This window comes from Canis lupus, chromosome 2 (genome assembly GCF_003254725.2).
Source record: "Canis lupus dingo isolate Sandy chromosome 2, ASM325472v2, whole genome shotgun sequence".
Lineage (NCBI taxonomy): Eukaryota > Metazoa > Chordata > Mammalia > Carnivora > Canidae > Canis > Canis lupus.
Window position 1 is genome coordinate 47,199,973 of NC_064244.1, and position 17,470 is coordinate 47,217,442.

Consider the following 17,470-nt stretch of genomic DNA (forward strand, 5'->3'; position numbering starts at 1 on the left):
TGGCTGGAACTCTCAAACACTGCGCTACCCTCTGTCCACCCTCTCCGGGCCCCCAGTGTCCCTTAGCAACACCATTGCAATGGTCTTCTAACGAGTTTCCTTCCTTCATTTCCCCTGGAATCAACTCCCCATGTAGCAGCTAGAATGATCTTTTAAAAAAGACATTCTGTTGTCTCACTCACCTCCTGAGAGGCTTCTAATTTACTACCCAGCGCTGTCAGAAGAAAATGCAAATTTCTTAGCATGGTCTGTGAGGCCCTGTAGGAACAGGCACCCGACCAGCTTTTCTGATGGTTTTTCCACATGCACCCTTGGCCCTCTCCCTTTGCTGTCCTCTCCCTTTGCTATCCTTCGAGCTTGCCCTTCCCACTGCTCTTGCCTCAGAGCTTCATGGCTGGCTCCTTCCTCATCTCTTTCACAGGTCACCTCCTCAGAGGCTTTTTCTCACCGCCTGTCATCAGTCCAACCAATGGTGGCTGGGGTCCTGAGAGAGACGGGACTGTCAGGAGACAGACCAGGATAGGCCCTTTGGCAGTCACAAAGCTGGAGCACAGCCCGTATTTGTTGAATGAATTAATGGAAACATTTAAACTAGACCTCCCTACAAACTGAGAAAATGCTAAAATATCAACTCTAGTTGCAAACTGGAGCCCTCTCTTTATCATTTCAACTATTAAATGGCTTTTTAACGAGGCTTTCCGTACACACCCAGCTTTTTAACACGACCTGCCCTTGCCTTGCTTCTTAGGAGTGGTTTTCAGTAGAGGTTTGGGGAGCGATACATCCTTCTAAAAAGGCACTTCAGAATTTTCAAGGACCAAGGGATCTGTGAAGTTTAAACTGCATGTTTGATACATTTCAAATTAATATTTTAATTATTGAATTAATATCTTTAGTATTTTTTTAACTTCAAGCAAAAAAAAAAAAAAAAAGGGTTTATTGGCTCACATAACTGCAAAGTCCAGGGGGATAGACTAGCTTTAGGCAGGGTTGGATCCGGGGGCACAAACATGGTCATCAAGTCTCTCCATAATTTGGCTCTGCTTTCCTCTGCACTGGTTATCTTTACTATTAATACAAACTAAAGAAATCAAACTTCAACAAAATGTGGCACTAACTTCTTCCTTGTAATTGGAGATGTTTGGTGTTTAGCTGTCAATTCCTCTCTCCACCCCTGTCCAGCCTGCCTGTGGCCCAGGACACTGACCATCATGGATTATATCATATGGGTTCATGGATCTGTGTCTTATTCGGGAATCTGCCCAAGGGGAGTCATTAGCAAGAGATAAGAGAATGAGGGAAAGCAGGGTTGGCTATTCATTGCCCAGCTCTCTCCCTGTGGCTCTGCTTTCCTCTCCTCAGAGACCCAAACGGGTCAAGCAGCATTCTACTAAACAGCTCCTTCTGGGTTCCCATGGCCTCCCTCACCGCTTGCCTCTTTTGGCCTGGGGATGCTAATGGGTTCCTGCACTTGCTAGCTCCAACATTCATCCCTTAACCCTGCCCACCCCTAGGTAGAGTCCCTGCATTAATCTTTCTCTGGTCATTCCATCTGCATGAGCCATCTGTCCCCAGCAGACTCAAGAATGGCATGGCCTACGAGGGTTTTGTTGTTATCATTGCCTCTTTCTGGTGATAAACACACCTAAGTTGCCTCAGTGGTGGCGGCATTCCAGTCTTTTTCTCCCATTGTCTCATTCCCTGATTTCCTGGGCTGTCCTCATCAACAGCTTCACTAATGCTGACCTGCCCCCTCTGCCAAAGCCAGCACCCCCAGAAAGTCCTAGCATTCAACAGCTCTGGACAGAAAGGGTCTCTGCCTTCATTTTCTTTCAGAATAGTCGTATCTTAAGCCTAGAGAGCTTTAAAAAAGAATCAGCTATGAAAGATTCTTAAAAATGACTCTCCCCCAGCACCTGTCACCCTATTTATTCTCAACACCCCATAAGTGATACTGCTTTAGGCAAGACTGGTTGTGTGAGCCTTTAACCAACAAATATCAGCAACTGGGAAGCCCATAAATAGCAGCAGAGAGGACAAACAGGATGACTCAGTAAGCCTTCTGAGTCAGACTGGCAGGGGCTGGCCTTCCCTCTTAATTATGGGGCGCTGGACCCATTGTCTCTGAAGTCACCTCAGAGTCTCGCCTAACAAATATCAGACATCCAGTTTTCTTTGAAGATGTGCAATTTTCCTCCTCCTACCTGCCATTAGAAAATAAAGTACCTGAGCTAAGAGGCTTCCTGGGGCCTCACATCTTTGTCCTCAGCAATTAACCCCTGAGACCTGCCACTGTCCATGCCATTGGCTGGCTGGTTCTGGCTTTGGCACCCTCGGTTCATGGGATCTGAAATGCGTCACTCCATCTCCCTGAATGTATCTCCTCTACCATGACGGTAGTAAACATTACCTAGCCACAGGGTTGTCCTGAGGATCAAAATCCATTTGGCCAATTATATGATGTTGGTAGAAAAGGTAAAAATATAGAGACAAGAAAAAGATCTGTGGCTGCCAGGAGGTCAGGGATGAAGAGGTGGAGGGCAGAGTATATTTAGGGCAGTGAGACTATTCTGTAAGATACTGTAGTGATGGACATATGACATATACCTGTCAGAACCCACAGGACAATACCACACCAAGACTGAACCCTATGCAAACTAAAGTCTCTGTTTCATGATAATGTATCAATGTCGGTTTGTCAATTATAACAAATATACTACGCTAATGCAAGATGTTAATAATAGAAGAAACTGTGCACTATCTGAATATGTAGACAGAAGCATCTACATGTATTTAGAGTTCAATATCCCTAACGAATAGTACTTGAAATTTGAGCCACATGGAATACAAATAAGATACAGTATGTTTGCAGGGAGCTGGAGAGAAAAGTAGACAGAGGGAAAGAGTTCTTTGCTACATATAATGTAAGTGGACCTGGGAGCATAGATCTTTGGAATCTAACAGTTGAGGTCATTTTTCCAAACCACTCCCAATTTCAGGGCACAGATTGTCTCAGTTGTACCCAAAAGATTTATTTAGCTAAAGAATGTGGCCGAAACAAGGAAGCAGCCATTAGGTTTTTCAGAGGATGAGAACACATCCTGTCTGGGGACATACACGCGTGCCCCAACTCAGAGCGGGCCCCACAGCTGTCCTGTCTTGCTGCAAGCCCTGTGGGGGATGTGGAGACCAGAGGGAAGCCGCTATGGGCAGAATGAGGATGGGCTATGCTGGAATGAGCCACTCCCTCAGAGAGTCTATAAATGAGGATGAAGAATTTCTGAACCAACGAGAGACCCAAACCCATCCAAGAATAGAAGCCTGGGGGGACAAGGGTTTTTTTTTTTTTTTTTTAAGTTTCCCTCCATAGCAATCCAGATTAGAACATGGTTTCGAAGGAGGCTTTGGTTTCCCCTGGGAGAGCTCTAGTTTCAGAGTGGCTTTCCTGCAAAAAGAAGTATTCGATGAAATTCGCTGAATAAGTGAGGATAAGTGTGAAAGTGGAGAAGAATGTTAGGCAAGGTCCCAAGCATGAGTTGCCACAGGAGGGGGAGACATCTCAGCAGCCAGAGGTACCTAATGAGAATATTAAGGTACGCAGACAAGAACGATGGCCAAGGCGGAAAATCAGATTACTTGGTGGTTATGACGAGCATGGGCTCTCAGTGTAATAGACTTGAGTTCTAATCTCAGCCTCATCGCTTACTCACTGACTGATCTTGGGCCAGTTAATGAACTTTAGTGAACCTTAGTTTCCTTACTGTAAAGTAAAACTAAAACTCCCTAATGTGCGTGGGATTAGATGCAATTACACATATAACATACTTAGCACCCTGCCTGCCACATAGTAAGTGCTTAATATGTTGTAGCCATTATACACTTCAAATTTCTTTCTAACATTGGTTTAAGAGTTATGAAGGAAATAGATAAGAAAAGAGATGAGGAAAGAGAGAAAGTTAAATTCTCCGATGACCCCATTAAATGTCAGTAGAAGAAGATAGTCTCAGCAAGGTTCTAGCAGATAAACCAAATGGGTCCCTGCCCCACTTAGTGAAGGGAATGTTTCTGATCTCAGCATGACTTTGACCTGATATGACCCTAGGGTGCTGGGGGAAATGTAAGGATGCGGGTGACTGAATTTAGGGTAGGTGGTTGGTTTTGCAGGAGCTATTTGGGTTTTGGAAGAAGAGTGCCATACTGTGATGTATCAAGAAACTGGCATTTTAATATCATTCTTTGTTTCTATTACAGTTTTAAATAAATTCGAGAAGGCTTCACTTCTTGTAATATGTCCTTGGAAGCAGGGTCAGAAACAGAAAGGATGAAGCCAAACCCCCCACCCCATGTGTCTACTGTGCCACTACCAGAAGGGCAGACAGGCCCTTGCCAAGCTCAGCAGACCCCAACCTCCCGGTTGCCTTCATTCCCACATGTCATTCAGACACCCCACCCCAGCACTTTCAGTCTGTAGGACAAAAAGGAAAAGCTGAGAGTATTCTTACAAAATGCCGTTATAAGATCAAGGGAATGGTTTTGAATGCATTTGCTTACTAATGGGAATTTTTACAAAAGGGAAATAAAAGAGAAATTAGTTCAAATTTCCCTAGACAGATGTTTTAAAGAAATCTGAGCCTTCTGAAATGCCACCAAAAAGCTTTTCTATTCTGAGAAAAAAATCAAAATTGTTGTTAGTTAAATGTTTAATGTTTATTATCACCAGTATATTAGTTTTAGAGCAAATTTACACCACATTGGAGTTACATTTTCATGTTCTATGAGTACATTTTATACATCATCAGGGTCCCCGGTGTAATCAAAGTAACAATACAATAGGCCCATTTTATAGAAGCTAGAGAACAACATTACTATTTTCTTAAATTTGTTTAGAAACATATACTGCCATGCCTTTTCTTTAATAATATTGTCAAGTGTTTGGCCAGATATCTCTGACCAGGCAATGCAATCCTTAATTCTTATATTATTCTGAGAATAATTACTGTCACCAAAAGTGTGTGATGATTCAGTTTACAAAAGAGTACATTGTGGCCAGAGCCTGTTGGCCTTGAAGATGACATTCCCACATGTTCAGGAAGGTCAGAACTGAGTTACATCAGCTCTTTGTTGAAAGCATCCCACTGAAGTCTGATAAATGCCAGAAAAGAGAAATCAGAATGTTTGCCTATTTATCCTGTATAAAGTAGCGTCAGATTAACAGATCAGGACAAAATAGGGAGCTACCCTGTTGTTCAGAGGAAACGTGTATGAAAAAAATGCTATTCTTGACCAACCTGGGGCCTCTCACATGATAATTTACGGGAGCATTTACAGCCTTCGAACAATGAGAAATGAGGGGGAAGGGACACAAAATAGCAAGAAACCTCATTGGTGATTGGTGTCAATTGATTATTGAATGACAATATTTGCTACAGTGCTTGCTGTGTCTTTGCTAGTTTAACCACATGCTATATTCCCTGATGGATCCATGTGATCCATCAAGATCATAGCAGTTTTGTATTTGCTTTAGGGAGATCACACATCAAGAAACATTTACTTATAAATCCCCAAACATTCTGATATGGTAGTAAAAATGAATGCATGTGACAGACATGAAGGTAACAGCCCCTGACTTCCTCCTGTAGGAAAGCAAAGGTACCACAGAGATTGAGCTTTGCACGCAAGGACAACAGTGAGTGATCCTAAGTAGTTCTATACTCCCCGAGGAAAAGGATTACTTCACTTTCTGGGGAGGAGTTTATTTACACAGCATGAACAATCTGCTGAATTTTAATTCCACCCTTCCTCAAAAAGAAGTTTGAGCTCTGCTTTCAAAACAAGCCCAAGAAATAACAGATTGAAGGGGCCCAAGATACAAAAATTTCAGACTGCTAGCAAGAAAGTCAAGTATTAATCCTTCTGAAGTCGCCTTCATACCCTTGAAGCTCTTGAACAGGCAGCAGTTCCTCAAGCTGCAATGTCGGTGGCCCCTCAAACTCAGCGTGCGTTTGCTTCAAGCATGACACTGACTCTCACCTTGTCCCAGAAACAAAAAGCCAAAGGTGAATCCCAGGAACCCTCAGCACTCTGGGAATGACTCAGCATTGATGATGAGCCCTGTGAAGAAATCCAGATGAAGTCAGGAAAACAGGTGTGGGATACTGGGATACTAAGAAATTGTTTTTTCTTTCTCATTTGTAGATTTTCCATTTTTGTTGTATCACATGCTTCGTTCACAGGATGTGTGACAATCCATGCCGCTGTCCACAGGGACCTGTGTCTTGGTGTGGAGATCCAGAGACCAGGCTGCTTGCCTGGAATGGCCACAAAAAAGCAGTATCTTCTCAATGTTGAGGTTGCCCAGAGATTTGTCCTCACTTCAGTCATTTTCTTCTACAACATATTCTCCTTTGGTATTCTCATCCATTCCCCCTGAGTAATCTTATCCACTGTTGCAATTATTAACTATATTCAGTCAACAACATTCAAATCACCCTACCTCCCCACTGAGCACCAGTGCCATATACCCAACCCCTTGATGGACATCTGCCCTGCTTGTCCGCAGGCCCCTGGCACCAGCAAGGACCCCACCATAACCCAGTGAGCAGCGCCTCCATTCCAACAAAGCACCTAAACCAGACACACTTGAATGTCATCTTTGGCTTTCTCTTCCTCCAATCCAACTCATGACCCCAGTTCTCCAATTTCACCTCTCAAAAGTTCTCTTGATCTAGTCCATTCCTCTCCATTGCTGTAGCCACCACCTTGGTCAAGGGGGCCACCATCATTTCAAACCTGCATCACATCACAGGCTTCCCAGGTGGACTTCTCAGCATTTTTTAAATCTCAAATCTGATTTTTCTTACCCTCTTGCTCAAAACCTACTCCCCATTGCCCTTAGTCTAAAGCCAAATGCTTTTGTGTGATCTAGCCCCTGTTTGCTGTTACCATTTCAGCCCTTGTACTCTGCAATCCAGACACATTGGGTTACCTGAAACCCCGGATTGGCTTTTGCTTCCAGGCCTTTCTGATATGTTTTTGCCTCTGTCTCAAAGGCCTGCCTCATCTATTCCCTAGGCCCACCTCCCTAGGGCTAGCTAAATCTGTGGATCTTCCAGGCTCTGATAACATGTCACCTTTTGTGGGGGACTCTCTTTTGCCTCTAGCACTGATTAGGTGACCCACAGTTTTACATGGCTTTCAAGTCAGAATATCTAAGACACTGTGTTTCAGTTGCCTGGTAACTTCTTTCTTCTCCTACTAGATGATAAACTCCTTGAAGACTGGGATTTAGCCTCACGCTTGTAACCTAGCACTTAGCTCAGTGCCTGACACCTGCTGGATATTTGATCATTGAAGAAAAGTTTATATCCCCCTTAACTTTTTTTAGGTTTGCAGCTATGATTGAAAGTTAGAAGATAACATAAATGAACAAATACCAAATAAATTAAAAGTTCAGGTGTAAAAAAAAAAAAAAAAAAAAAAAAAGTTCAGGTGTATGAGACTGCCGGCATCCATCTAACAAATGTTCTGCAAACATTTTTTTTCTATTGTATGTAAGGGAATTCAATATATCAATATTTCATAGTGTTAGAAACGGAGAACTTTGATTTTCTGGTAGACAACACCTAAAGAAGTCTGATATCATCTCTGTTAAAAGCCAGCATGTCCCTGGGCTATTTAGGCATGCAAGATTCTCTTTATTAGTTACTGTCTCATTGTAAGTCCCAAAAACCCAACTCAATTAATTTAGGGGGAAAAAAAAAACAACAACTACAAAACCAGTGATTAGTTCATGGAATCCAAGAAAGGATTGAATGACCAATGCACAGGAATGATAGCCAGCCTACTAAGTCTCAGAAAGGACTCAAAACCAAGGTGCAGAGCTGCCAGCACTCCAGGTGATTCTTCTACAGCTCTAGTCTCTGCAAGACCATGCATACAGTCTCACTAGCTCTCTCCACGCGGTGGGAAAATTGGGCTGGTCTGTTTTGGATGCTGCTTAAAGTCCACCATAAAAATCATATTTTAAAATATTTTTTACCTATGGAAATCTGTGTAAGAATTCTTAAAAATCCCCTATAATTTCATCACTAATTGCTAACATTTTGTTATCTTATTTTCTCTGCATGTGTGAATATATATATTTGTAATCTTTACAAAGTGATGTTCATATTATACAGTTTCATAGCTCAGATGTTTTTCATTTTACATTTTACCAGGAGCCTGTATCCCATAATCGCTGAAAATACCATTTTTAATGATAGTGTATTAGTCTATGGTTTACCATAATTTATATAACCATTCTTTTATTGTCAGACATGTAGATTGCTTATTATAAAGTATTTTTAATGATATATATGTGGCAAATAGGTATATGCACAATTTTATAGTAAACACACCTAATCACCCCTAGGAAAGATGCACAGGCTCTGCCATTACTAAGAAATTTTCTATTTTTTTTTACAGAATCAGCCTTTTTAAAAATATTTATTTAATATTTTAGAGACAGAGAGAGATCTGGGGGGAGGGGCAGAAGGAAAGGGAAAAGGAAGGAAAATCCTCAAGCAGACTCCCCACGAAGCATGGACCCTATCACCGCGCTTGCTCCCAAGACCCCAAGATCATGACCGGGGCCAAAATCAAGAGTCGGACACTTAACTGACTGAGCCACCCAGGCCCCCCAGAATCAGCCTTTAAAATGAAATAAAATCTAAATAATCAGAAGGAACATACCAAAATGTGTGCAATTAATAAATATGGCCAGTTCCTATTTTCATATTGTCTCCTATATTGGAAAACTGCTCAGGTGCCTTGCATCCCTTCAATGTTTTAGACATCCTAGCTCTTATTTAAAAATATTTGTAGAATTAGAAAGAGGAGATGTAACTCATACGTATTGCTATTTGTTGTTTCAGGGGGGCTGAAGAGCTCAGTAATCCACTTGTTCCTGCTACTAATCCAAATTCTCATGGGCAGTTTAAATAAGAAATACATCCCTAGAAAGAGGTAGCCTTGCCACAGCTAGAATTAATGAGTGTGATTTGGTGAGAACAGTGGAGGGTTTATACTCACGACACCTGGGTGCAAATCCGGGCGCTGATGTTTCTGGGACCATGTCTGTGGGCAACGCAAAAGGGGTGAGTCAATTTATTATCCCTCAGATAAAGAAGAGGACAAGTTAACAGTTGTCAAGTCCAGATGCTTTACGTAAGTTATTTCACTTAACTCTTGCTAAAAAAAAAAATTGTTTATTCCCTTTTAGAGATTAGAAAACAGGCTCAGATTGGTTTCTTGCTCAGACCAGCAAAGAGGCAAGTCAGGATTTGATTCCAAATCTAACCCTAAAGCTCAACGTCTATGACATGTTGCTTCCTTAACTCACTTGGACTTGGGGGTTGTGGATTGTTGGTTTTGAATGTCTCATCTAGAATAGTGAGCACACCTACCCTTCCCATAACAGTTCTTATATTTAGTATACTTTGTTGAGACTGAGGATTGGGATCAAGGTCAGGACTGGAGGAAGCAACTGAAGAGCTCAGGCACGAAATTTAAGGGGACACAGAAACTCAGTAATGAAGATAAAAGTGTAATATAATATTTTTAAAGAAACTAAATACAAAAAATCTATGATGAATAGAATAACAAGATTTTAAATGAAAATGAGATCCAACAGTGCTATGCTAACCCATATTGGAACCTAAAGCAAAAGGAAAAATGTGTATCCCAATATACAAGTTTTTGTGTATGTTTTAATGTTTTAAATTACAGTATGAAGTGCAATAATACCTTATACACATGTTTTTTCAGAACATTACATTGAGAAATATTGAAAAATTGGAAAGTATTAAAAACTTCTAGCATTTTAAGTTTATGGTTTTTGTTTTGTTTTTAAATTTTTTATTTATTTGACAGTGAGAGAAAGAGCACAATCAGGGAGAGCAGCAGGCAGAGGGACAGGGAGAAGCAGGCTTCCTGCTGAGCAGGGAACCTGATGCGGGGCTCGATTCCTGGACTCTGGGATCATGACCTAAGCTGAAGGCAGATGCTTAAGCAACTGAGCCACCCAGATGCCCCAAGTTTATGTTTTATTTATACCAAAAATAGACTTTACTATTGTTTTACGTTGCTGGCTTTAATGGAAGCAAATTCATTGATAATATTTTCACTGAAGACATTAACTAGTTTTAAAAATACATAAAACCCTGTATATGGTTATACACAGTATATGGCGTTTATTCCTTTTGCCTCTGGCTTTGATGTGGCTCCACCAGCAGCCTCAAACAGTGTAGGGGCTCTGTAAATGGGAGCAGGACTCCAATAATATATGTTACACTTCAGCTCTCCTATCACAGCTCCTTTGGGAGGTAGCCTCTCTTTTCATAGAAAAATATCACTGTCAGGCTGACTTTTAGGATAATATCATAAAGGCCAATAAAGATAAGCTGTGTTCTCACACCGCCAGGCACAAATCAGGGTCATATGTCTGTGCATACTTCAGGGTTTTTCTGTGCCTTTCCATGCTTAGTTCCCTGCTTAAATAAGTTAATTACTTATCTCCTAAATACCTGAAAATTGAGGTTTTCTATAACTTTTCGGTGCACATTCTTTTAGCAAACATTGATTGAGAACCAGATCCCTACTAAATAAAGCAAATCATGTCTGGGTTTGTAGGTGAGTATATCCAATCTTATGTTTTTAGACTCCTAGTTGATTGTATGTTTTATTGTATATTTTATCATTAAAAAAGTGTGTGCAAAGCATCTTTTAGTACTGTCAAGGCTACTTAATAATACCTTATACTTTTATGATTTTCACTTACACCTGACATGAACGTCCTATGAAATAGGTAGATACTATCTTTTATACGAAATTAATTTATAATTTTATTTTATTTTTTAATTTTATTTTATTATTTTATTTTTATTTTATTTTATTTTTTATTTTATTTTATTAAGCGCCATGCCCAGCATGGAGCCCAATGTGGGCATGAACTTAAGACCCTGAGATCAAGACCTGAGTTGAGATAAAGGGTCAGATACTTAACCAATTGAGCCACCCAGGTGCCCCTATAAACTTGCATTTTTAAGGCTGGAGTTTATCTAGGGACCAGCCCTCTGGTTTTTCATAGGAGGAAAACAAGCCTCAGAGCAGTGAAGGTTCTTTCACTCAGTCATCCAGTGTGGTCATCCAGCTTGGTCACCCAGCTAAAATTAGAATTACACTCATGTCTCTAAGTCCAGTGCCCTTTCCACCCCTCCCAGTTGCCTCTTCTAATGACTACAAAGCCTAACAATGTAAGTGTTATTCAGACAGGCAGGTATAGACAAATAAAGCAAGAATGTAAGGTTGACTATGAGAAGGCCTAAAATTACCCAACTAATGTGAAATGATTTATCAAAGGAGAGGTGAATTTTCTGGAATGTGGAGTAATGAGGAATTACAGGGTTACTCAACCTTTATCACAGCACCAAGCTCTAGAAGGCCAAGGCCTGAAGGAGTGGGGAGATGTATAGATACCACACGACTGGGGTAGGAAGGTGGGCAGATTAAGCAGATGTCAGTGGTTGGCCAACTTGACCAAATGTTGAGTCACAAATCTGGCCAGAATCGGAATCAAGAAACAGACCAATGCCCAAGGTAGGTGGCACTGGAAAGACCTAGGAAAACTAGAAATAAAACACACTACATGATTTCTTTTAAAAAAAATATCTGGAGGAGAAGATGAAAATGTTATGGAGATAAAAATGCTGGTAATGGCTACACAGCAATGTAAATGTACTTACCACTGAACTTAAAATTCATTAAACTGTAAATTGTATTAGATGTATATTTTACCACAATTTAAAAAAATCATGATCCAATCATGATCCAGTAGTTCAGGTTGATCTTTCTCTTCCCCTCCCAAGCAAATCCTTCTATGTCAGAAAGAGTCAGAATATGTTAAAACGGTGGTTGGGGTAAAGATAGAAGACATCTACTGCCCTAAAGGAACATTTTGTAATTTTGTGGGTATTTTGGTTTGCACAGTGAATGGGATACAACTGGCCAGGATCCTGGGATTAGAAGAGTCCAGTAATATGTGGGTCGGGCAAGCAAAGAGCTTTTGGCTATCAGAGACAAGCTTTGAATGTCATTGCCAAGTGAGAACCATGTTTACAAAGATCTGAGCCTAACCTTATTTTTATTACAAGAAAAACAGTATTTTTGAATAGTTCTAAATGCACTGTTATTTCCTAGGAATGCCATTACCATATAAATGCAGGAAAGGTCGGATGTTGTTTCACTTATAACTTCACCCAGCAGTCTGTACCATTTTGGAAGATCACCTCACCAATGGTGATACCACATGTGGTATTTGAGCCATTAACACATTCCAGTGTCAATCTGCATTTCTAGCTGCCACAGTCACAATGATTCTACATGTGAGTGCAAGAATCTGGCTACAGTGCTTGCTTCTTTATCATAAGTAATTTTCCTAAGTTCTCCTTTATGTTATATTAAGGTCACCATCTTTTACAATTATGTGTGGGGTTAGGTTATGCTATCCTTTTTATTGTAGAAAAGAAAATATTTGCAATAGGAAAGGGGTTGAAACTGTTGAGACATACCTACATCCAGCAAAGATTTTATGGTGTTCACAACTCTGGGTGCTTTTCCAAACACTTTGGGGGAATCCATGCATTCTATTGTCTGGACGGAGACCATGCCTCTATCACTGGCCTGCTATATTCATTTTGCTCTGGTATCAAGAATCTAGCCTTGTCCAGACAAGCCAGAAATATCTCCTCCAAATCCTCTGCAGCATCTTCACGGGGGAAGAAGAATTTCAGCTGTTTGACTACTAGAGGCCTGACAAGGGCACCTAGCAGAGAGTGTAGTCAGTAGGAATTCTGAGGAAGGGGCAATGATCTGTCAAAAAAGGAAGAGTCTAGGTGCCTAGGTGGTTCAGTCAGTTAAGCATCCGGCTCTTGATCTCAGCTCAGGTCTTGGTCTCAGGTTGTGAGTTCAAGCCCTGTGTTGGGCTCCATGCCCATGTGGAGCCTAGTTAAAAAGGGGGGGGGGTAGGAAGTCTATAAGATGTGTTCTAGCCCCAAGCGCTCCTTCTAAATAAGAAAAAAAATATTTTTAAATGTATGTATAGGACTCCTTGTATACAATCAAAAGGAAGTTGAACTTAACTAGGGTTGCAGTTATTTACAAGGCTGATCAATTCCTAGGTCATTTTGGATAGTTGATCACATTCAATGCTCCTTAGAGAGACGTTGATAAAGTCATTAAAGCAAAGGAATCCCATTAGGAAATATGGTCTCTGTTCTCCCTGAAAATAGAGGGTGATTCAACTCAAAAATAGTTTTCATTCCACTTCCTCTCTAATAGCCCCACCAATTTCCTGTATAATTATTTTCCTCTAATAGGCGCTTACATCCATTGGTTCTCATACCTGAGAACCAGAGAACATTATCTATTTCTTTCAGAGCATTTTAAAAACAACTGTTCTTTGCACAACCATTTTATTAAAACATCGCATGCCCAAACTTGATTTCATAATCTAAATTGGACAATGAAAAAGCCAAAGATTAATTAGTAAATTTAAATTCTAATTACTGTATCATTATGTTGTTTATACCAGTAAAAAAATTACAAACGACCCAAATGGCCACAGCAGGAACACAGCAGTTCCGTAAGATACAGCACATTCATAAATGTAATACCATGCAGTTTCCAAAATGATCTTGTAGAATTATTAATGTTATTGAAAAATGGGTTAATATAGAGTCACGAGAATATTACTCAAGGTTTTAGGAAAAAAGTGCTCATACATATTTATATATGTATATACACATACATGCTGGGGGGAAAACTGGATATATAAGGCAAAATGTGACAAGTCAACTTAAGATTGTATTTGGGTAACCACTATTTATTTATTTATTTATTTATTTATTTATTTATTTATTGCTTACCTGTATTTTCTAAATTTACTGCAACTATAATACTTTTGTAATAAAAATGGTAAGCCCTATCAAAATAAATAAATACATTTAACTTTTTTTTTTAAGATTTTATTTATTTATTCATAGAGACACAGAGAGAGAGAGAGGCAGAGACACAGGCAGAGGGAGAAGCAGGCTCCATGTAGGGAGCCGGACGTGGGACTCGATCCCAGGTCTCCAGGATTATGCCCCGGGCTAAAGGCAGCGCTAAACCGCTGAGCCACCCGGGCTGCCCACATTTAACTTTTATTGACCACCAGTATTTTCTCTGAGGCTGCTGTATTTTTCATAAGGCTACAGTACACTAAGCAACTAGACAGAAAAGGAAGGCACAAGAGCTAGGATCCTTTTCTTGGCAATCCTTCTCTGAATTCATCACCCTCAAGCTCCAAACTGCCACTTCTCTAGGATCCCTTTTTCCTGAGCCATCACCCAGCTAGCTGCTCAAATCAGAGTTTGTCTCCTTTCCTCCCAAATCCTGCCACCGCCTTCTGTTTAATGGTTTCTTCAAAATTGCCCCTGGTTAGAACTAACCCCCTCCTTTCCCATTCCTACCTCCCACTTGCCGTGGGACGACCCGCAAGCCTCCCTGCCTCCAGAGGAGTCCTGACCCAGACTTTCCACACCGCTGTCCCTTTCTTTTCAAATTCCCATCTGATCATGTCACTCCACTGAACTAAGCTCATTCCATAGCTCCCACCTCCTTCAGGTGATGGGGTCTCAAGGGCCCTCAGAGCTGGCCCTCGGCTACCTCTGCAGCCCCTATCTCACGGCTCCTCTTAGTGCTCTCATAACGAGCTAATTACTATCCTTCCAACATGCTAAGCCCTCTCCTAGCCCCCTTCCTTAGAATATATGTGCGTTCTCATTTGAACCACCTTTCCCAGTTCCCTTTAGCAGGTCACTCTTTAGTCCTTCAAAATGCACAGCCCTCCTTACCTACCCTGGGAAGCACCTGTGGGCCACAAGCACATCTCTTATGCCAGAAATCACAGGCCCTGGAGTCCATCCAGCCTGGTTCTGTTCTGTTGCCCCTGCCTTGCAAGACTGCATGCTTTGGGCAAGGTGTTTTAGCCACTAAGGCTCAGCTTCCTCATCAATGAATGAGGATTAAATACACCCTTGTAAGGCACTCCTGAGATCAAGTAGGACCATCGATGTAAAAAATAAGTTCACTCCATATTTTAGCTAATTTTCTTTATATTCTGCTTTGTATGTTTCTTTTTTCTTTTGTTTTTCTGTGCACCCAGGGTCCTCCCTGGCATGCTGTCATTCTCGTGGGGCTGTACCCGGTTGGGTGTGAGGGCAGGGGCTGAGATGAGACCTCCAGAGCCGCCCAGCAATCCTGGTCCGCAGATCTGCCTCCATGTCAGGGACGGTGGTCCAGCCCTCATGTGATTTGACCGACCTCCTGGAATCCTTCCCTTCTGCCACCCTGCAGAGATCCTGTCACCTGAGCTTGCTGAAGGTGAGTTACTTTGTAGGGAATGTTGATCAACCTCCCCTTTTTTGGTATTCTCTGCTCACCTTTCTGTTGGGTCCAGGTGTATGTATGTGTGTGTTTTAAGATTTTATTTATTTATTCATGAGACACAGAGAGAAAGAGAGGCAGAGACACAGGCAGAGGGAGAAGCAGGCTCCATGCAGGGAGCGCAACATGGGACTCTATCCTGAGTCTCCAGGATCTCCTGGGCCGAATGCGGTGCTAAACCACTGAGCCACCCGGGCTGCCCCAGGTTTTTTTTACTTATATTGATCTGAAGATTTTTTTCCTTAACTTCTATTACCAGAGCCACGTGGCCCCTGGGCTGGCCCCCCAACACGGGGGCCTTGGCCAGCAAGGTGCCAAGCTCCAGCTGCACAGTGCGGCTGCGGCTGGGCCTGCACCAGCCCGGGCATAGCGCTCAGCAGCCAACGGTGGGCCCCAGCCAGTGGGCCTGCAGCCAAGCCGCCACCAGGCCCCACCGGCCTGGCCCTGGTGAGGGAGGCCCAGTGGCTGAGCCCCGGGTTCCCAGGGTGGTGATAGAGTGGGTAAGCCAGATTTCATTCAGGATGAATGAAATTTAGAATTTTCTAAAAATTCTATAAGCTAATCCTTTGTTGGTTATTTTCACTGTGAATACTTGTTTCCTAGTCTGGCATTTGTCGTTTAATTTTTTTCCTATTTGTTCCTTGCTCATACAGAGTCTCCAGCTGATTTTATATATTAATTTTCTACCTAGCAACTGTGCCTTAATGTACTTATTAATTATAATTGCTTTTGGCTTATGATGGATTTTCTATGTATATAATAATGTCCCCCACATATAATGACAGTTTTATTGCTTCGAAGTTGATCTTTGTACTGTCCTTTCCTTCTTGTTGTTTTATTTCCTTTTTTTTTTTTTTTAAGATTTTATTTACTTATTCATGAGACAGAGAAAGGCAGAGACACAGGGAGAGGGAGAAGCAGGCTCCATGCAGGGAGCCCGACATGGGACTCGATCCCGGGTCTCCAGGATCACACCCTGGGCTGAAGGCGGTGCTAAACCACTGGGCCACCCTGGCTGCCCTTGTTGTTTTATTTCCCATATGATCTCTCAACTACAATATTGAATGGAAAAGGTAAAAACTGGGTTTAGTTTGCTGGAGAAAAGCTTTCAGTAAATGAATATTAATTATATTGTTTTGTTTAAGTTCATGTTAGACAATCTTAAGATAAAAGAAGTTGCTTTATTTTTTATTCCAATTTTTTTTAATTGAAGTGAAATTAACATACAATGTTATATTGGTTTCAGGTGTACAACATAGTGAGTCAGCACTTCTATGGCTAATTCAGCGCTCATCACAGTAAGTGACATCCTCACATTACGACAATTTACTACTCACTCTGTTCCCCATGCTATACTTTTCATCTCAGTGACTTAGCTCTTATCTCTTAATCCCCTTTACCTATGTCACCTATCCCTCCCATCCACCTCCCCTCTGGAAACCACCAGTTTGTTCTCTATATTTAGGAGTCTGTTTTTTGGACTATTTCTTTGTTGTTCTGTTTTTTAGATTCCCCAGATGAATGAAATCATATGGCGTTCATTTGTCTTTTTCTGACTTATTTCACATAGCATAGTATCCTCCAGGTCCATCCATGTTGTCCCAAATGACAAGATCTCATTTTTTAATGGCTCAGTAATACTCTATTGTTCTATACACATTTTCTTTATCTATTCTTCTATCGATGAACACTTGGGCCACTTCCATAACTTGTATATTATAAATAATGCTGCTATAAACATACAGGTGCAAGTAACTTTTTGAATTAGTGTTTTTGTTTTCCTTGGGCAAATACCCAGTAGTGGAATTACTGGGTCATATGATATTTCTATTTTTAAATTTTTTTGAGGAACCTGTGTACTGTTTTCCACAGTGGCTGTACTGATTTTCATTTCCACCAAAAACCCACAAGGGTTCCTTTTTCTCCACATCCTCACTGACTCCTGTTA

General features: G+C 41.3%; 1 long non-coding RNA gene across 18 annotated transcripts in view; it reads left to right on the forward strand.

Moving 5' to 3' along the window:
• LOC112660539 (uncharacterized) overlaps positions 1-17,470 on the forward strand; it is a 270,043-nt gene that overhangs the window by 230,223 nt on the left and 22,350 nt on the right. For 3 of the 18 annotated variants that reach the window (XR_007406627.1, XR_007406634.1, XR_007406636.1), the window contains exon 22: positions 422-836. This is a non-coding gene — a long non-coding RNA (uncharacterized LOC112660539). Of the gene's footprint in view, positions 1-421; positions 840-9,158; positions 10,838-15,241; positions 15,460-16,768; positions 16,821-17,470 lie in introns of those variants that run through there. The other 15 variants (XR_007406643.1, XR_007406647.1, XR_007406651.1 and 12 more) reach the window with 10 other exon arrangements.